Source organism: Herpailurus yagouaroundi, unplaced genomic scaffold, assembly GCF_014898765.1.
Source record: "Herpailurus yagouaroundi ecotype Mexico unplaced genomic scaffold, PumYag 77, whole genome shotgun sequence".
Lineage (NCBI taxonomy): Eukaryota > Metazoa > Chordata > Mammalia > Carnivora > Felidae > Herpailurus > Herpailurus yagouaroundi.
Genome location: NW_024412388.1, coordinates 74,320,160 through 74,338,622, shown reverse-complemented (window position 1 = coordinate 74,338,622; position 18,463 = coordinate 74,320,160). Strand labels below are relative to the sequence as shown.

The 18,463-nt window shown below is 44.5% G+C and overlaps 1 long non-coding RNA gene across 1 annotated transcript in view; it reads right to left on the bottom strand.

The window, feature by feature from the left end:
• Positions 1–8,494: 8,494 nt before the first annotated feature.
• LOC121027425 (uncharacterized) overlaps positions 8,495–18,463 on the bottom strand; it is a 72,293-nt gene continuing 62,324 nt past the window's right edge. The window contains exons 4-5 of the long non-coding RNA XR_005788735.1: positions 15,529–16,268; positions 8,495–8,791 (exon numbers count right to left, since the gene is read on the bottom strand). This is a non-coding gene — a long non-coding RNA (uncharacterized LOC121027425). The remainder of the gene's footprint in view (positions 8,792–15,528; positions 16,269–18,463) is intronic.

The window sequence follows — 18,463 nt, the reverse complement described above, 5'->3', positions numbered from 1 at the left end:
CTACCGGACGCTGGAGGTAAAAGTGGAAGTGAGAGAATAGCAAAGAAATTATTGCAGTGAAAGATGAAAGTGGTGAGTGGTAAAAGTGGTGAGAAGTGTAACATTCCAGATGTACTTTGAAGATAGTGCACAGAGCATATACCAATTGAGAGGCTGTGTCAGGGGCTGAGAGACAGAACCCAATCAAGGATGATCTCTAGTCTTTTGGCATGAGCTAGAACGATAGTTATCTTTTCCCGAAGTGGAGAATACTGGGAAAGAAGCAGGATGAGGGGGTATAAATCAAGATTCTATTTTGGACCAAAACAGAGTAAAGTTGAGATCCCCATTTAACATCCATGTGGTGAAGTTGAGAAGTCAGTTAGACACAATTAGAGATGTAAGCTCATGGGAGAGGTCTGAGCTCCAGAAATGAATTTATAAGTTCTCAATATATGGAAGGTGTTAAAACCATGAATAAAGCCATATAGAGTAAGTGTCAATAGAAAAAGGGCCAATGATTGAGCCCTAGAGTGTCTCAACTTTAGAGATTATGAAGAAGAGGAAGAGCCAATCTAGGGCCCATAAAGAGAAGGCAATAAAGTAGTAGGAAAACCAGAGGCCACGTGAAGAGAATGTTCTAGAAGAGAAAACTCATCACATCTTTAAAAGCTGCTGAGAGGCTAAGATGATGACTGAAAATAGATCATTGATTTGGCAAGATGATTTGACTGGGAAAGGAAGTACCCAACGAACTTTGTTTCCCCTTATGTCTCATTGGCTAAAATGAGGCCATATGCTTAGCCCTAAACCAATGGTGATTAAATCCCTGGGCTGTGGGAAATATCTTTCCTGGAATCAAGGATCTCTGCCTTAAAAAAAAATCAGTAATTGATAAGTAGAAAATTAGGGGCAGGGAAATGGCTCTATTGGCTGAGCAATAAAGTGTCTGCGATAATACTTTGTATTTTTACAAAAAAAAATTCTGAACCTCGTCACACTGAGAGCTGGTACTACATTTCGCATAAGTAGTATAATGATCTGGCACCTTTTTTGAGATTGCTATCGATCCTATGCTGGGTTGTCAGGAATTTGTATACTTTAAAATAATCACCCCCATCTTCAAAAAGGTCAATATGCCAGAGACTGCATGGATTTTTTTTTCTCTCTCCCTCTAAAACACTAGAGCCACCTGCTTGTCAGTCTTAGAAGAGTACACAAAGTTTGGTCACATGCATAAAAGCTAAAGTAACTACCGAACAAGTTTTGAGGGAAATGATGTTAGAGATTTAAAAAAAAAAAAGTGTGCCCAAGAGAATTCTCCACAGGAACCTTAAAATTCTGAGTCCCTCAGCTTCTGCTTCTCCATTCTCATGTGAAAACCCTCTTCTACTTGCCTTTACAAAGTTCCTTAATCATTCCATTGTCATTTGTCTCTAAGACCACAGTGGACTAGCCTCTCCTACTTCTTCTCACTCCACTGCCATAGATGGCAACTGTATTTATGAAACAAGTGGGTGGCTTTGGGAAGCAGGGAGTGCTGCCTTATTCATGGAAATTGTGATCCTATGGAATTAAGCCTGGCCTCACCCTCATAATAAACTAATGAACTAAACATATAATATCCCTACTTTAAGAGTGCTACTTTGCCTCTCTAAAGAAAACCTGAGGACACCAAAAACTGCTGCAGAAAACCAATAAGGAAATAAAGACCACACGGCCACCATGGGTGAACCAAATATGTCACATGGTGCATAGCACTGAATAGCTCCTCACTAAATAATAGCTCAATGAATACAAGAGGGAGCAAAGCATACAGAGGCGTCTTGCCCTAGTAACTCTTATAAAGTAGTCTCAGGAGAAAGAGTTAACAGATAAACATCTAAAGTCAGGGAGAGAATTTTGCCATGCCATTTGTTTCAGCTGGGGAGCAAAGAGACAAAGGAGACTACTTGATGGCAGTGAGTAAAGTGAAAATCTATCAAATTCCAAGGTGAGGAGAGCTGTCAGGGATCCTCTGGTCCCACTCCCACATTTCACAGTGAAGTCAGTGAGGTGCACAGAGGTCTCCCATGCAGCAGACATTACCCAGCAAATTAGTGGCAGAACCTACCCTGGTCCCCAGGCCCCCTTCCCCCATTGCCTCACTTGGCTGTCTACACCCCCCTTGCAATGCCAAGACATGTTCCCCTGTATTGAAGGATAATTTGTCAAGAGAACAAGTATGAAAGCAACAACAGACCACACCCCATATTCTACTTTGCCTTCTGGATTCATGCTTTCATTCACCCTTCACTTTTGACTGGAGGTCATTAAGAATGGTTACCTTTGAATAATAATCTCCTTAAGTGCGTGACAGGTGCTGTTGTTTACCTTGCCAATAAATCATTCACCGCCATCCTCTTTCTCCTCTCCGGTGAAATTTTCAGTTTTGTTCAGATATCCAGGGACCAAGCCACTTTACAGGGATCTGAGACCCTCCACAGCCTCCAGAGGTGAATTGTGATTGGTCTAAGCCTGAGGCAATCCTTGCCAGTGATTGGCTTAAGAGCAGGAATGTGGCCTAGTTCTGGCCAATAAGATGTGAGAGGAGGTGAGCCTGGGGTTATTTCCAGGAAAGCGTTCCTTGCTGTTTAAAAAGTAGCGGAAGAGAACTTTAAAAAAATAATAATAATTAAAAATAAATAAATAAATAAGGGGCGCCTGGGTGGCTCAGTCGGTTAAGCGTCCGACTTCAGCTCAGGTCATGATCTCGCAGTTCATGAGTTCAAGCCTCGCATCGCACTCTGTGCTGACAGCTCAGAGCCTGGAGCCTGCTTGGATTCTGTGTTTCCCTCTCTCTGCCCCTTTCGCACTCATGCTCTGTCTCTGTCTCTCAAAGATGACTAAATGTTAATTTTTTTTTTTAAATAAAAAGTAGCAGAAGAAAAAAGCCGCATCTCTTTTGCCTTTAGATGTTGTTATTCCGGGATTAGATACCTAAACTTGCCTCAGCCATCTAGGGACCATGGGAATGGAGAGGTAGCAACAACCTGTGTCTTGAATGATGGCGTTTGCCTGCATTAATGAAACCGGTAACTCCTCATCTCTAACTTCTTGTTATGTGATAAAATAAATACCCCCATTGTTCTAGCCACGTTGGACGGGGCTCTGTGATCATAGCAGGCAAAAGCATCCTAATTATTATAGGATACTATAGAGTAAGAACCCATCTTCAGAATTTCCAATAATCCTGAAGAGGTTTCTTTTGTTTTCTAAAAACAACAACAAAAACAAAGAGGGCTGTCTTTAGAGTGATGTTTCCACAATTAGGCTTGTGCGATTGCAAGGCCTCCCTGGTGGCATGATTCCACCATCCACCAGCTTTTAACACTCTTGTTTCCTGAATGTCTATTATTTTTAATGTGGGATTGTGGCCTGAGCCAAACCTTGTTTATACCATTAGGGTTTAACATGCCTCATGACGGTTGGGGTTTCTCCTATTTCTTACTGCCTGTTGCAGAAGCCTGGGGATACTGGCGGGGGGGGGGGGGGGAATTAAACGTTGGAGGAGGAAGCAAATTCTCAGTATCAGTCTTATGACTACGAATATCTATTTCCCACCAGATGGATGAGATTTCAGGGTCTGCCAAGTTCATGATGTACACATTTGAAATTTATAAAATGTTTCCTTTGTCTTATCTGTTTGAATGAGGGCAGTAATGATATTCCTTAACTGCATATAGTTATTAAGAGTCCATTGCTTATGTTAAGGGAGCTTATGGAAGGTTTCAACCAAACACAAAACCACTTAGATAGATAGACAGATAGAGCTTTTAAAAGAATACTATACTCTCATGAATAAACTCGTTTCTGATTGGCTAGCGTTGCAATTTAGCTTTTATCAGTAATTAAGGGCAAGCCGTGGAGCAAACTCGTTAGTTGACGCCAATTACAATTGGTGGAGGGACTAATGAGTCCGAGAAAAAAGTTATTTATTTCTAAACTTTTGAAGCATAATTGTTGTGTAAATCGGAGAGCGCGCAAATCTTTTCCATACGTTTAGGTTGGTAATTGAGAAATAAAATGGTTACCAAATGTACTCTTTGTCCAGTTTTGTGCTGCAGTTGATCTCTCTCGGGACTTTTTAAAGTGTAAGGAAAAGGTGATGTCAACAGCAACGTACTCCGGGCCAACGGAGCCAGGATTAATTAATAGAGATGAAAGGGAAACACTAGGCCTTTCTTAGCCATCGCCTTCCAGTCCCCACAGTTAGACACTTGCCTCTCTGCAGATGACCAAACACAGCGCCGCTGAGGATGAGGGCCAGGGCCCGGAGACTGCCTCGTATGTAAAAACAAAACAAAACAGGAGAATGAGACTTGTCTCCATCTCGTTTGCAGCATGTAGTCTTTAAAATGAGGAGCTCTCAAGAGCTTTTCCTTTGAAGTTTAATATGTGGGGCTTTACATCAATATAACATTTAAACGTGTTAAACAAATTAGTCTCTGGTTACAAAAGTTTTGAGACGTTTGCAAGTTGCTGTTTAACTAAATTTAATATGTGCCGGCAAAGTTGATCGTGTAGTTGTTCATTTAGAAGAATGCACATTTGGAATGATTAATAAACAAACCAGCCTCCCATTGCTTCAACCTCTGTGTTTATTTGAAGGCAATCTACTTTAAAAAGACATTAATATTCTTAGAATTATTATTAGAATAATTGCTTTTACTCCTCTCAGAACGCACATTTTTTCTCATTTCCCTTCAGCATAGACAGCTTTTCACTCAGATATAAACTTCCCATTATTATTCCCCACCCCCAAAAAAATGAAGAATAGGAATTATACACTTTTCACTAAGGAATAATTAATTTGTCTCAAGTATTAGAACAGAGAATTGTGGAGTGACTTTGAATGGTAGTCTCTGAGGAGTAGCATTGTTTGTTCTCTCCAGTCTTTAATGAGCTTTAGTAAATGGCCAGGAAAAATTACCTTCTTTCTGTAATATGAGAGAGGCGAAGAATGAAGGAAGCTATAGAATCCCTAAGAGAAAAAGGAACACACACACACACACACACACACACACACACACACATACACCTCCTTCACAACAGCACTTGAGTTGGTTAGGAGGACACAGTTCTCCTTTGGACTTATTTGAGGACAAGAGATCTGGTTACTAAGTGCATTAAAACAGAAGCATGTCCCTAATTTGTATTGATTATTGTTATCGTTACCACTGTTGAATCTGCTGGGGAAACCATCCATCCTATAATTCCATGGGGTTGGATATTCGTTACACCCCCCATGTTAAATTTCTTTCCTCTTTAATGACTGGAAGAGAATTAGAAGTGGAGCAATAACAGAAATTAGCTGTTAAGAACCTGCCCCTTCTCCACAGGTCACTGAACTCCATAAGAAGAGCCCCTAGTTTGTAAAGCTCTTATCCTAAAGGCAACTCCCCCCTCCCCATCCCCAGCCAAATAACTTTTATGAAGGGTCAAATCATTTCCCCCAAGTTGCCATAGACTGCTGGGCTTGCACAGAGTGCTGCCTTACCTTGTCTTCAAGAAATGGATCTTTTCAGGGGCAGCCGGGTGGCTCAGTCGGTTGAGCATCCGACTTCAGCTCAGGTCATGACCCCCGGTTTGTGGGTTTGAGCCCTGCGTTGGGCTCTGTGCTGACAGCTCAGAGCCTAGAGCCTGTTTCAGATTCTGTGTCTCCCTCTCTCTCTGCCCCTCCCCCGCTCGTGCTCTGTCTCTCTCTCTCTCAAAAATCAATAAAATTTCAAGAAATGGATCTTTTCAGCCTGAAAGTTTCTCAGGTCAAAGGGAGATTTTGCACTCATTTAAAGGTGTTCTGGAAGGTGGACTGCCCAGGACACACCCAAAGCCAAAGAGAACTAAGCTCTTTCCTTCTTCCATCCTTTCAACCTTGTGCTGGGGCTGGCGGGGGGGGGGGGGGGGGGGCTTGGAGTGGGGGGACTGTGAGATAGCCCCCCTCCCTAATTCAAAACCAACTGAGAAATAGCACAAAAGGACAAGTCAGGACAGGGTCCAAATGTCACTCCCGGACTGATGAGGCTGGTATGTGCAAATGTGGCTTTTGTCTGGTAAGCTAGCAAACAGCACAACTAGCCTCATTTCTCTAGCCTCTGCAGCTCTGGGGATTGCACAGCAGGAAGCAGGGAGGAGCCCCCCACCCTCCACCCCACCCCTTGCAGCAGCTTGCTCTCAAGAGGAAGTGGCAGGCAGCCTGCCAGAGCCCTCCTTTCTCTTCTCAGGTGCCTAGCATTCCCATGCCCAGCATGGAGCTATGGCCACTGTGGGGCTCCGTCCAGTCTGTTCCTGCCTGCGTGCCCTGGACGGTGCTTTTCTTCCTTTCCTCGTCGATAGTTGCTGACCTTAAGCTTTATTCTAGCTGGATCCTAAGCTGTCACTTCGACACATCTTATAAATTGGTTCCCACTAAAAGTGGAATTCCTCATAGAAGCTTAATACATTTTGTAATGTCAATGGGGGTATGGGGGAACAAAACATGGGATTCAGAGTCAAACAAACCTGTGTGAATTTCACATGCACTTCTTACTAGTGTGAACCCTCCGGCAATTTCTTTTACCTCCCTGAGTCTCAGAATCTTCATCTATAAAGTGGGGGTAATGCCATTGTTGGTGAAGTCTCTGTAGGGCGACATGTCTGCATGCAGTAAATGTGCGTGTCCTTCCGTTCACATTCAGGTATAAGGAGATGATAATAACAATAGTTTCTAATTATATAGTGCTTGGAGTTTACCAAAGGCTTTAATGTAAATATTACACAAGAGCCATGAGGATTACAAGACTCAAAATCTCCCTCCTACGGCAGGAATACTCTCTGTTGCAGGTGAGGGAACCGAAGCTCAGGAATTGACTTGTTCAAGGTCGTGCAGCTGGGAGTTGACACAGTTCAGATGTGAATATGAGTTTTCTGCCTCCCAATTCTACTTTCTCGTCACCTGATTAGTTATTAGGAGCAGATTTTCTAACACCGGAAAACTAGAGATAGTACCCCTTAAATCAGAAGAGGCAGCCGAGGGGCTTAATCCACCTACCAGATGTGTTTTGTTTAGCTGACAGACTTTCGCAAAAACTTCAATTTTTTTGCTAACATTTAAAAATTGGGGTATTACTTGTAACTATTTGGATTTACAGCTTCTCTGAAAAACCGTGAGGCCTAGAACCTACTGATTCTGCAACCTTGAGAATGCTCCTTCTTTGCCCTCCCTCATCTGTAAAATGTGGCCAGCGACGGTCCCTACCTCAGAGGGTGGTTGAGAATGAAATAGGATAAAATATTCAAAATATTTAGAACAGTCCCTGGCACATAGGTGGATATACTGTGTGCCAGCAAAATGGAGGCTGGGGATTATCCTGGAGAGCTGCAAATTCTTCTCATATTTGAAGAAATACAAGATGGAAGTGTTGTTTTAGTGTGACATCCAAAGCCAAAGTTGGTTCTTACGCAGAGAGCATAGCTTAACCCGGCTTTAATGCCTGAGCTCTTCCAGCTGAGGTGAAGGAATGATTTGTCACGTCTCCCATTTATGATACTTAAAGCAAACAAGGGGAAAAAACTAACTTTTGAGCTGGCATTTTGCATGGCTTTGCAAGGAAGGAAGGAATGAGGAAAGAAAGGGAGGGAGGGAAGGAGGGGGGAAAAAAAGAACTTTGCATGGTTTTGCTTAACCTAAAGAAGGAAAGAAGGAAGGGAGAAAAGGAGAGAGGAGAGGAGAGGAGAGGGAACAAAGAGAGAAGGAAAGGGGAAGAAAGGCAGAGAAGGTTGTTCTGAGTACTGGGGAAGGTGACTTATCCATGCTGCCAGAATACTGTAGATACGCTAGTGCCCTCTGGTAGCAACTTGCATTTTGCTTTGTTTTGTTTTCAAAAACTTCAAAGTTTCTCCAGGCTTCATCCTCAATTAGAACAAATGTCAGTAACATGCTTGAAGAAAATTTGTTTAGAGATGTGTGTATGCTTGAAAATTGCACATTACACATGCCCCATGCATGATTTTCCACTAAATTTTTAACGATGAGCGGAGGTACACGGTTCCAGATAGATGAGTGAATCTGAATGTATATATCTGGTGCTTTGCACGTTGACATAAACACAGCTGCTTTTATACATTTGAGAACATTTGTGTTTATTTGAATGTGTGATGGGGAGGTCATCAGAATGAACACACTCGTTGTGTTTATTTGAATCTCACATTGCTCATAAGAATACATGCCGTGTTTGAACATGCAGTCAAACACCAGCTTCTCTAAAAGGCAAATCAAACCCCAAAAGGCAATTCAATGCAAAACCCCATTAATGCTGCATTAGAGTTGAAATTCCATTCCCATGAAAGCCAGAGAATTTGGAGTTAAAGGTTTTCAGCAGCAATCTTATTTCTACTAGCTCAAGAGAACGACACAGTTTCTTTCCACTACTTTATCACAGTACATAAAATTTGTATTTAGTAATGAAAGAAAGAAAGAACTAAAGGAGGGGAGGAAAGGAGCAAGGAGGCAAGGAAGGGAGGGAGGGAGGAAGGAAGGAAGAAAGGACCCCAACCATAGCACTAAAGTACCAAAAATGCTAGCAGGGTACTATATGCAATATTCTATTATAACATCGATGACATAAAGGGCACCTAAGCCTTGTTGCTTCATATTTGAGGGCTGCTGTTGGTGTACGGATGAAGTTAGGGTCCTCTGTCACAGACTTGGGTTTGCAGATTTGAGTGATGGTTATGGCGATGGTGATGATTTGAATGCACGCTTCACTCTCACTTTTAGTAGCACAAGAATGTTCTAATGCCAAGAAAAAAAAAAAAAGGTAGGTAGGTAAAGATATGATCCTAACCTTACATTAGGTTTGCTTGCTTTTTAGTCCTTAAACAGAGGTGAATACAAAACACAGCTGTCCATGATCCACAATCTTTTGCACACTTCGAGAAGAAGAACAGCATTAAAATTCAACCTTGACGGGGGTGCCTGGGTGGCTCAGTCGGTTGAGCGTCCAACTTGGGCTCAGGTCAGGATCTCGCCGTCCGTGAGTTCAAGCCCTGCATCGGGCTCTGTGCTGACAGCTCGGAGCCTGGAGCCTGCTTCGGATTCTGTGTCTCCCTCTCGCTGTCTGCCCCCTCTCCATTCATGCCCTCTCTCTCTCTCTCTCTCTCTCTCTCTCAAAAATAAATAAACATTAAAAAAAATTTTTTTTTAATTCAATCTTGACACTTTGAAGCAATGTAACCAGCTACATGTGCCCACTTTCAACCACTGCTCCAGCTAAAGATAAAGTCCTCCCTGTGTTACACCAGGGTACTTTTTTGAATTCTTCATCCTTCCATATGCCACAAGTTGGAAGGAGTGTTTGGATAGTCAGGAACTAAGGCATCTGCCATTAGAATCTTCAATATTAGATTTGCATAGCTTCTTACCTATGGTTTTCTTTGGGGAAAAAAATATGAGAAGCAAATAAATAAACAGAACGGAGAGGGGCACACAGAGCAAAATGAGATTCCTCTGTAAATTAAAGAGCAGATGCAGGTGATTGAACAAGAAAAAGTATGTGTTTCTGTTTGGCTCACGAGAGCAGACAAGATTACAGCCAATGGTGACTTGGCTAGATAGTAGGGATTTTACTGTACGTTATTAATTAAAGCTGAAGGGAGTGAGGCACCAGGAGGAAGTGAGCCCATGTCTCCACAAAGCCACAGAACACTAAGGGTTGGCCACCAGGCAAGACTTGAAATCTGGAAAGACTTTCAAAATGAAGAGCATTAAAAAAATCTTTAAAGTTGTTGTCATTCCAGAACATGCTAAAATAACATAATGTCTCTGCCGGCTCCCCATTAGAACAATTACAAAATTCGAAACAGCTTAACTTTTTAAATTAGGTAAGTTCAGATTGATTGAGAGCAGAAGCAACATTTCTTTTCCTTTTCCACTGTCATTGGCTGTAACTATGTCTTTGTTTTCCTACAAGAATGAGCTTTTGTCTACCTAAAATATTATTACTACGTTGCAGTTTGTTACTCCATTAGGTCTAACACTTCTTAAAAAATGTTTCAGAGATGACAAATGGAAAAGAGGAGAGGAATTGCATTTTAAATCAAGCAGTTTTCTGAGTTTTATGTGGAAAACAAGCAAGCCTATCTTGAACCTCCCCTTTGATGAGGCCCCAAATATACAAAGGGATCAAACTCCATATAGACAAAAGGATTTTTTCCCTGACTTGGGAGTGATATCTTGTTACAGTAATGGCTCTTGCCAGCTATCATAGACCCTTCATTTACAATCTTCAGAAGTAGGGACGCAAGACTGCCATTTTAAACCTCAATGTATCCCAATCAGAAACATGCAAAGTTGCCTCTCAGAAGGAGACATGGACCAGAGCAAGAGAAAATAGAACCTTTTAGTGGAAAGGGAAGTCAAAAAATAGTGTTTGATGCAATCTCATTTTCATTTTTAAAAAACATAGTATCTGTGTATGTGTGTATCAGAAAGGGTAACAGACCAAGGTGTCAATGGGGGAGCCTTCTTTTCACTAACTATATGCAGTTATTTGGTCCTTTTCTGTAATAAAAGATGAATTATGTTTATAATATGAAAAATACCTTTAAATATTTTTCAAGCGTGGAGATTTTCGAAATTAGTGACGTAACGCTGTTCAGTTTCACCTCTGAAAATAATTCACTCAGGGATACAGCTCACTCATTCTAAAGGTTCTTGAACAGCATCTAGAATAAAATCTCTTTGACATTAGTGCCGTTTGAATTCCTGTTTCACAGATAGGAAGACAGGACAAGTGAGACTCCCAACGGGGCCCTCCCTGGTGCCTCACGATAGTAAAAGGAGGCCATGCGCAGACCAGGTCCTCTGTCTGCAGATATCATGTCCTTTCTTTTATTTGGAGGAAGATCTGCATAACATTCACGAGGGCCACGGATTGGAGGGTCAGGATGGCATGTGAGTATCATGCACCCCACTACCTTCCCTCCTGAGTCAGAATTCCTAAATCAGAATCTTGGCTTCACCCCTTGCTAACTGGGTAAACTTAGGCATGCTATTTACACTTTCTCTGTCTCCGTTTCTGCATCTGTAAAATGGAGATGAGAGTAGCTCTATTTTACAGGGCTGTTCCAAGGATTAAATGGATTAAAATACATTAAATACCAGGGCACCTGCGTGGCTCAGCCAGGTAAGTGTCCAACACTTGATCTCTACTCAGGTCATGGTCTCATGGTTTGTGGGATCAAGCCCCACATCCAGCTCTGTGCAGACAGCACGGAGCCTGCTTAGGACTCTTTCTCTCCCTATCTCTCTACCCCTCTCCTGTGCACATGCACAAGCACGCTCTCTCTCTTAAAATAAATAAATAAATGAAATATGTTAGACACTAAAAACAGTTTCTGGTCCCTGGCAAACATTGGATGACTCTTGATCATTTTTATTCTTAACATAAGAGGACAATCTGTATCACTTACCTTAAATAAAAGGAATTTATTAATAAGTAAAAAAGAAAAACATGTCATTAAATTATTGCTATATCCTGTTGTCAATTGCTATCTACTCTGGCAATGAGGCCTACTCTCTGTTAAGAAGAGAGACAATGAGAGGGGCGCCTGGGTGGCTCAGTCACTTAAGCATCCAACTTCAGCTCAGGTCATGATCCCACAGTTTGTGAGTTCGAGCCCTGCTCCAGGAGAGCTCCAGCCTCACTTCGGGCTCTGCGCTGATGTGCAAAGCCTGCTTAGGATTCTCTTTCTTTCCCTCTATCTCTCTGCCTCTTGCTCACTTGCATCCTCTCTCTCTCAAAAAATAAATAATAAAAAGAAAATAAGACTTAAAAACCTTACAACCTACACCAGTCAGAATAGCTAGAATTCAACAAAGCAAGAAATAACAAGTGTTGGCGAGGATGTGGCAAAAAGGGAACCCTTGTACACTGTTGGTGGGAATTTACATCGCTGCGGCCATTTTGGGAAACAGTATGAGTTTCCTCAGAAAATTAAATATAGAAATACCATACAATCCGATAACTCCATTACTGGATATTTACCTAAAGAAAATAAAAGCACTAATTTGAAAAGAGAAATGCACCCCTATATTCATTGCAGCAGCATTTACAATAGCCAAGAGATAGAAGCAATCTAATTGCCCATTGATACACAAATGGATAAAGAAGATGTGGGAAACTCACACACACACACACACACACACACACACACACACACTGGAATATTACTCAGCCATAAAAATAATGAGATCCCACCATTTGCAACACTATGGATGGACCCAAAAAGTATTGTGGGAAGTGAAATAAGTCAGACAGTGAAAGACAAATACTATCTGATTTCACTTATATGGGGAATCTTAAAAACAAAACAAATGAACAAACAAACGAAAAGCAGACTCATCAATACAGAGAACAAACCGGTGGTTTCCAGAGAGGAGGTGGGCGGGGGGGGGGGGGGCTGGGTACAATAGGTGAAGGGGATTAAGAAGGACAAACTTCGAGTTATAAAATAAAGAAATCACGGAGATGAAAAGTAAAGCATAGGGACTATAGTCAATGATATTATAATGTTGGATAGTGACAGATGGTGCTACACTTATCGTGGCAAGCAATGAGTAACGTATAGAAGTGTTGAATCATCATGTTGTACACCTTAAACTAATATAACATTGGATGTCAACTATACTTCAATAAACTTTTTTAAAAAATAAGAGAGACTAAGTTATTAAAAAGGTGTTAAAGACACACAGTATCAATTGAGACAGTCTGCTGAATTAATTAGAAGGATTGAAAGAGAATTTTAAATGGAATAATTTTCTCACTAAATGAAGCAATACACCTTGATACCTGTGTCCATGAACCACCCCAAATCACCTTAAATATACCGTCCTTCCCTCAGGATGTACTGATAAGCCGTCATGGCTAATAGGAAACTGAACTAACGCGACAATGTGTGGGTCATCTCAAGGACAGGAGCACTAGTTGATTAGATAGAGGTTATTGGGTCGCACTTTTCTGGCTTCAAGGAGTTAAAAAGGCAGGTATTTGGGTAAGAGCTTATGCTCCGCAGCTGTGTTAAGGTGCGGTGCATGGGGGCTGCGAGCCCAGCCCTCCCTCTCCTTGTCCCTCTCCTGAAGTGTTCTCTCTGCTTCTGCGAGGCCTTCCAGGCACAGGGCTGATGCCCAGGACAAGGTGAGCCGCCTCCCTCCTCTGCACTGAGAGCGAGCTCACTTTGTCTCTCTGGCCTCCTTCTTATGGCCCACTGTGCAGGGGGTCAACCTTTGTAGCAACAGGACAGTAAGGCCCCGGCCCGGCTGCTGAGGGAGGAAGGGGCAAAGCCCTGAGCCAGCTGCAGTCTGAGGCTCCTTGGGCCTAGACAGATTAGAGGAGTCAGCCTTCCGTGTGGTCCAGCCCAGCAGTCCAGATTTTTTCAGGGCTAATTAAAACCACAGAGCTAGCTCATAATAAAACGAATGTTCCCATCCCATTTCCTCTTCTCTCTCTCTTTCTGTCTCTCTCACTTGCCTCAGAGTGAGGCTGAGTGGCCGACCAGGAAGATGCCCAGAGGGTCCCCGAATATAATATCATATGATACCATCCCATTCTCTCCCCAGCTTCAAACAACATGCTGGCACTTTGGGGGTCTCCAGAGCCAGTGGGAAGCTCCCCCCCAGATCTGTTGCCGACGATGGGAACATCAGACTGCCGGCAGGTTGCTGTAGCAAACCCTTGTGGCAGGCCACACTCCTGTGGGGTGGCTTCATTCCAGAGTATGGGCTTTTGGTACGCTTGGGGTGAAAGGCTTCCCGAGGATGCATTTGTGGTGGACTTTTTACTTTTGTTCCCCACTCTATGACTGGTGGGAGGACAATCAAAGCCAGGACAGAGAATAGTCTAGAAGAAGAACCCCGGGCCTAACCACATGCCTGGACGGTACCTGTCATCATTAGAGTGGCCTCTCTGAAAGTCTTTGTCAGTGACCAGAAACCAATTTGGTTTTTTAAAACAGTTTACAGAACTTTTTTTGTTTCTTTCGAAATGAAAATGGCTTTATTGAGTTCCATGGAAATGATACATATTTTCACAATCTAGATTGTGTACCAAGAATGTCAATGAAAGTATTGGAACTGCTTTTCGCCCACACATCCAGGCACATGTGACACTGATGTGTCTCTGTTGACTTAAAACATGTTCATGCCATCCCATCGTCCTTGGTGTGAAGACCCAAGCCACTGCCATGACATCCCTTCAGCCTTGTCTCTGCCCTCCCCACTGTGTAACTGCCTGAACTGAAGCTAGAATGAATTCATTCCCTTCAAAGCAGCATCCGGGGGGCACTTCTCCATTTCCTGCTGTGTACTGGGTCAGTTGTTCTCTTGGGCCTCCTTTCCCAAGGTTGACAAGCTCTTCCAGTGGGCTGGGCAGGCAAGGGAGTCCTACTACCCAAAGAACCCATTTTCTGGAAGAATCTGCAGCCAGAGGACTCTTCTACCAGACAAGTGACCAGTGATTCTGGAAAGCTCCCTCCCTGTGTTTTCCCTTCAAACCTCTTTGCTCCACCTGCCCTGAAGCTAGGCCCAGCCATTAGAAAGCAGGAAGGCTGACTCTGCTTGAGAGGCAGCTTTGGGGCTCTCTGGGGACTTGGATGTCCACTCACCACCAAGCCTGTCTCTCTGCTCATCTGTGTTAGCTTCCAGATCAACAAAGACATGAAGACAAGAGCTGCCACCTGACATACTGTCCACATTCTCCCTAGAAACTTCTCTCCAGGATGAGCAAACAGAGCACCCCAAACCCTCACGCCCCCAAAATGGAACCCGATCAGTATCCCTAGTTTACCACAGGAGGGCTATTAAAAAATCATCCCCAGGGCCACCTGCCCAGGGTCTATCTCCCTTCAACTTTTTGCTATCCATCTGGTGGACTCAGGCACCACGAGAAACCCCATCCCTGAAGTTTGAAAATCTAATTTGTGCTCCTGTTGTTAAATGCTGGTAAGTTACAACCACTGAATTGGAACTCATTAAAAGGGCGGCATTAAGGAGTTGCTGCTGCATTTGAAATCCATTTCTAGGGGGGAGTCTGCGTGCGGTCGGGCACTTTCTCATGGGGTCATTGAAGTCACTACCTTCAGAAAACAAAGTATTCTATTCAACACCTCAAGGTCCCTGCCTGCTTTCTTTTAGGTATTTAACAGAGGATTATATAAGCTCCAATAACTCAATTAATTAAGAGTAAAATGAAGACGGTGACTTCATATTTCGTTGGTCAGTGAAAATTTTAACATTCTCATAACCCTTTTCACTCCCTCTTCTCGTTGTGAATGCTAATAGAAAAATCCTTTCAAAATGGTATTTTGTTAGCAAGGGATGTGCCGACAATTCCGCCGTATCTTCCCACAGATCACTGCTCACATCATTCAGATGTTGAAAATTTTAAATGAAATCAATACTGGCCTATTCATGTCAACAGCACTATCCCTGGCAATGTAAAAATATATAGAGAAATTGCAACCCAAGCGACTTACCCAGAGCTCTTTTCATTACAGGTCGTCAATTAAATTATTTCTACGATATGGTATCCGTCCACAGAATGTTACGCAATATTCATGCACATTACTTCAGCTGCACAGAATTCTTGGGAAATAAATGCAGGCGGGCAGGAGAACTTCAGGAATCTAGTAGAAGAGGAAGGCATTTACGATAAGTCCAGTCACAACTGCCCCCAAGATGGTGCTTTTATTGTCACTCAAGGAACAGCAATGTCTTCATTCTTGTGGCTATGACTTCTTCCATACTATGGGAGGGAGTATTCCCACAGAGATTCCTTGTAAGAGCTCAGGATGCAGGTTTGGAGGAACTTTGGACTTGGAGGTTGAGAGTCAAGTCTGCCTCTTTTGCAGTGGATCAAGCTGACGGGCCCGGCCTTCGGAACGGCCGGCCGCGTCACGATTTCCCTGGATTCAGTAGCTGCAGCTGGCCTGGGAACCGGAGTCCATTGCCAGCCCAGTCCTTGGTCTTCGTTGTTGACTCCCCTGGAGTTTCTGCAGCTCCAGTTGCCCTCGGCACCAAGTGGAGGAAGCCAGCGGACCGTGCCGAGGCTCGGCCCTAGAATCAGTGGTCCAGCCGAGATGCACCGGGGTAGGAGGATAAACGGATTGAATCAATAATTTCAATCACTCCCTGTCCCTGATAGGCACCAGGGAAGGCAGAGGAGCGTGGGGGGAAGGGAAAATCCACAAGCCCAGAGCACGGAGCTAAGTCCTGCCTGAGAAGAAAACAAGAAAAAATACCTACATAAGGCAAGGGTCAGAAGGAAGAAAAATGGGCTAAATTCATTTAAGTGCTAGGAATGGTCCTCACCCAGAGAGAGCCATCCTGCCAGCAACCTGTGGTCTGCAGGTCTCCTCCTCCTTCTGTGAGCCTTTAAGTCTGAGGATGGTGGTTGCTATGGGCCGGGAAGTGGCCCAACCCTTCCTCACAAAGCCTGCTGCTCCCTATGCCTCTGGCTTCCAGGGCCCTGGCCAAGGGCCATGAGGCACCAGGCGGAAGCCTAACTCTGGTGCCTCCCCGGCTATGTGGCCACGGCTAGACAGCTAAGTCTTCGGGCCTAATCAGCTGACACTTGGGATCCGACCCTCCCAGGACTAACACCGGTGAGTTCTGCAGACAAGGGTCATGGCCAGCCTGCTCCTGATCACTGTCCCTCTGAGTGGTCTGGCACTTTCCTCAGCGGACCCTGGGCACGGATGTTGGAAGCAGCTGGGGCTGCTTCTCTTCAGAAGCCTGGTTGTCTTTTCCTGAGGGCTTACCATCCAGGATCACCTATCAGCCTCCGAAGAGCTTCATGGGGCATTATTATTTATGTCCACAGTTTAAAGACAAGGAAAGTGAGGTACAGAGGAGTTAACTAACTGTGCAGCATCCCTGAGAGAGTCCCTAGCGGCACCAAAATCGAAATCTGGTTCTGTGGGGCCCCAGAGTCAGATCTCTCAGCAGCCAGAATGCATTGCCTCTCTCCTCGCCCTTTAACGGAAGCAACACCGTGGGGATTAAGTTTCTTCTTTTTCAGGGTGGCCTTCAACCACCAGAAATCCAACAAGGGACTTCTCCCAGTTTATTGTAGGCACAATCAGGAAGCAGAGGGCCCGGAGGACACATCTCCTCACCACCCACCTTCTCTATCTTCTGTTCTCTTATGATTGAGACTGCCTCATCCCATTATCCATGTCCTGGCCCTCTTTGCCGACATGGTCTTCTCCCCACACGCCACCCACATGCCCACCCCCAGTCACAAGCTGCTCCTTCCAGGGCCCAAACCTCTGATCTAGCTCTCTCTCTGCCATGAGGGTTCCCAACAAGGCATGCCAAGGGGAACTGGGGTCATGGAGACAGCCTTTGTCAGTGTGTCCCATGATTCCATCAGTTTAGAACTTCGGAAGACGATGCTTTTAATCTAAAATTGTAGGTCAAAATTTCTGGGCCTCAGCGGAGGTCATTTGAAGGAGACCTGGGAGAGAAGCAAGTCTGGTACATCCGCCACCATCCGAGGCAATGACAGAGGACTCCTGCAATCACCCCCCCGGGACTCAGGCTCCCCAGCACTTCAGGCACACTGCAGCGAAGGGAACACGCCGAGGAAGGAAGGAAGCCTTCAATCAGGAAAGCTGTGGTTTGAGCAGCGGCGAGCAGAGAGCAGGGGTGGGGGTGGGGGGGACAGATGAAGCCAGAGGCGCCCTGGCTCCATTTCTAAATTGCCATCATGGGAGTGACCCCCAGCCTTCTGGGAGAGCCACCTGGCCATGCAGCTCGTTGTTAATGGAGCCCACAGCTCCGCCACATTGTTTTTGAATTCAATTCACCAAAACATTTTTAAGAATTTGTATGCATTGAAGTCCTGGTCTTGCATCTGGAGACATGGAGATGAATCACACATAGTCTCTGACCCTGAGAACCTCGGAGTCTAGCGGGAGAGTCAGACACACACAGAAGCAACCACGATACAAAGCCAGTGGTGATTAGTGCTAAATAGAGATATATACACAGAGGGCTGGGGAAGCTCAGAGGCCAGCTGATTATTCTGTCCACCGAAGGAATTTGCAGAGGAAGGGACCCGAACTGGGCTTTGAGGATAAGAGATGCAAAAGAACTTGTCACTCTTTGAAGACCTCATGCATACCCAAATTTTGACATGCATCCGCCTAGAAAATCATCACAGCACCCCCACCTTACACCTGAGGAAGCCGAGCCTCAGAGACTATGAGCAGCCGAGCTTGGAACCACCCAGGCAGGAGCTCAAGAGCCCTTCACAGGTCATGAGAACAGCTGGAGAGAAGTCCCCGCAGCTGGCAAGTGCACCGTGGGTTTGGAGAAGGGAGGCGGTGGGGGGGGGGGGGGGGCGGGTTTGCTATGGCAGGGGTTCCCGGGGGGGGTGGCGGGGGGGGGGGGGGGGGGGGGGGCGCC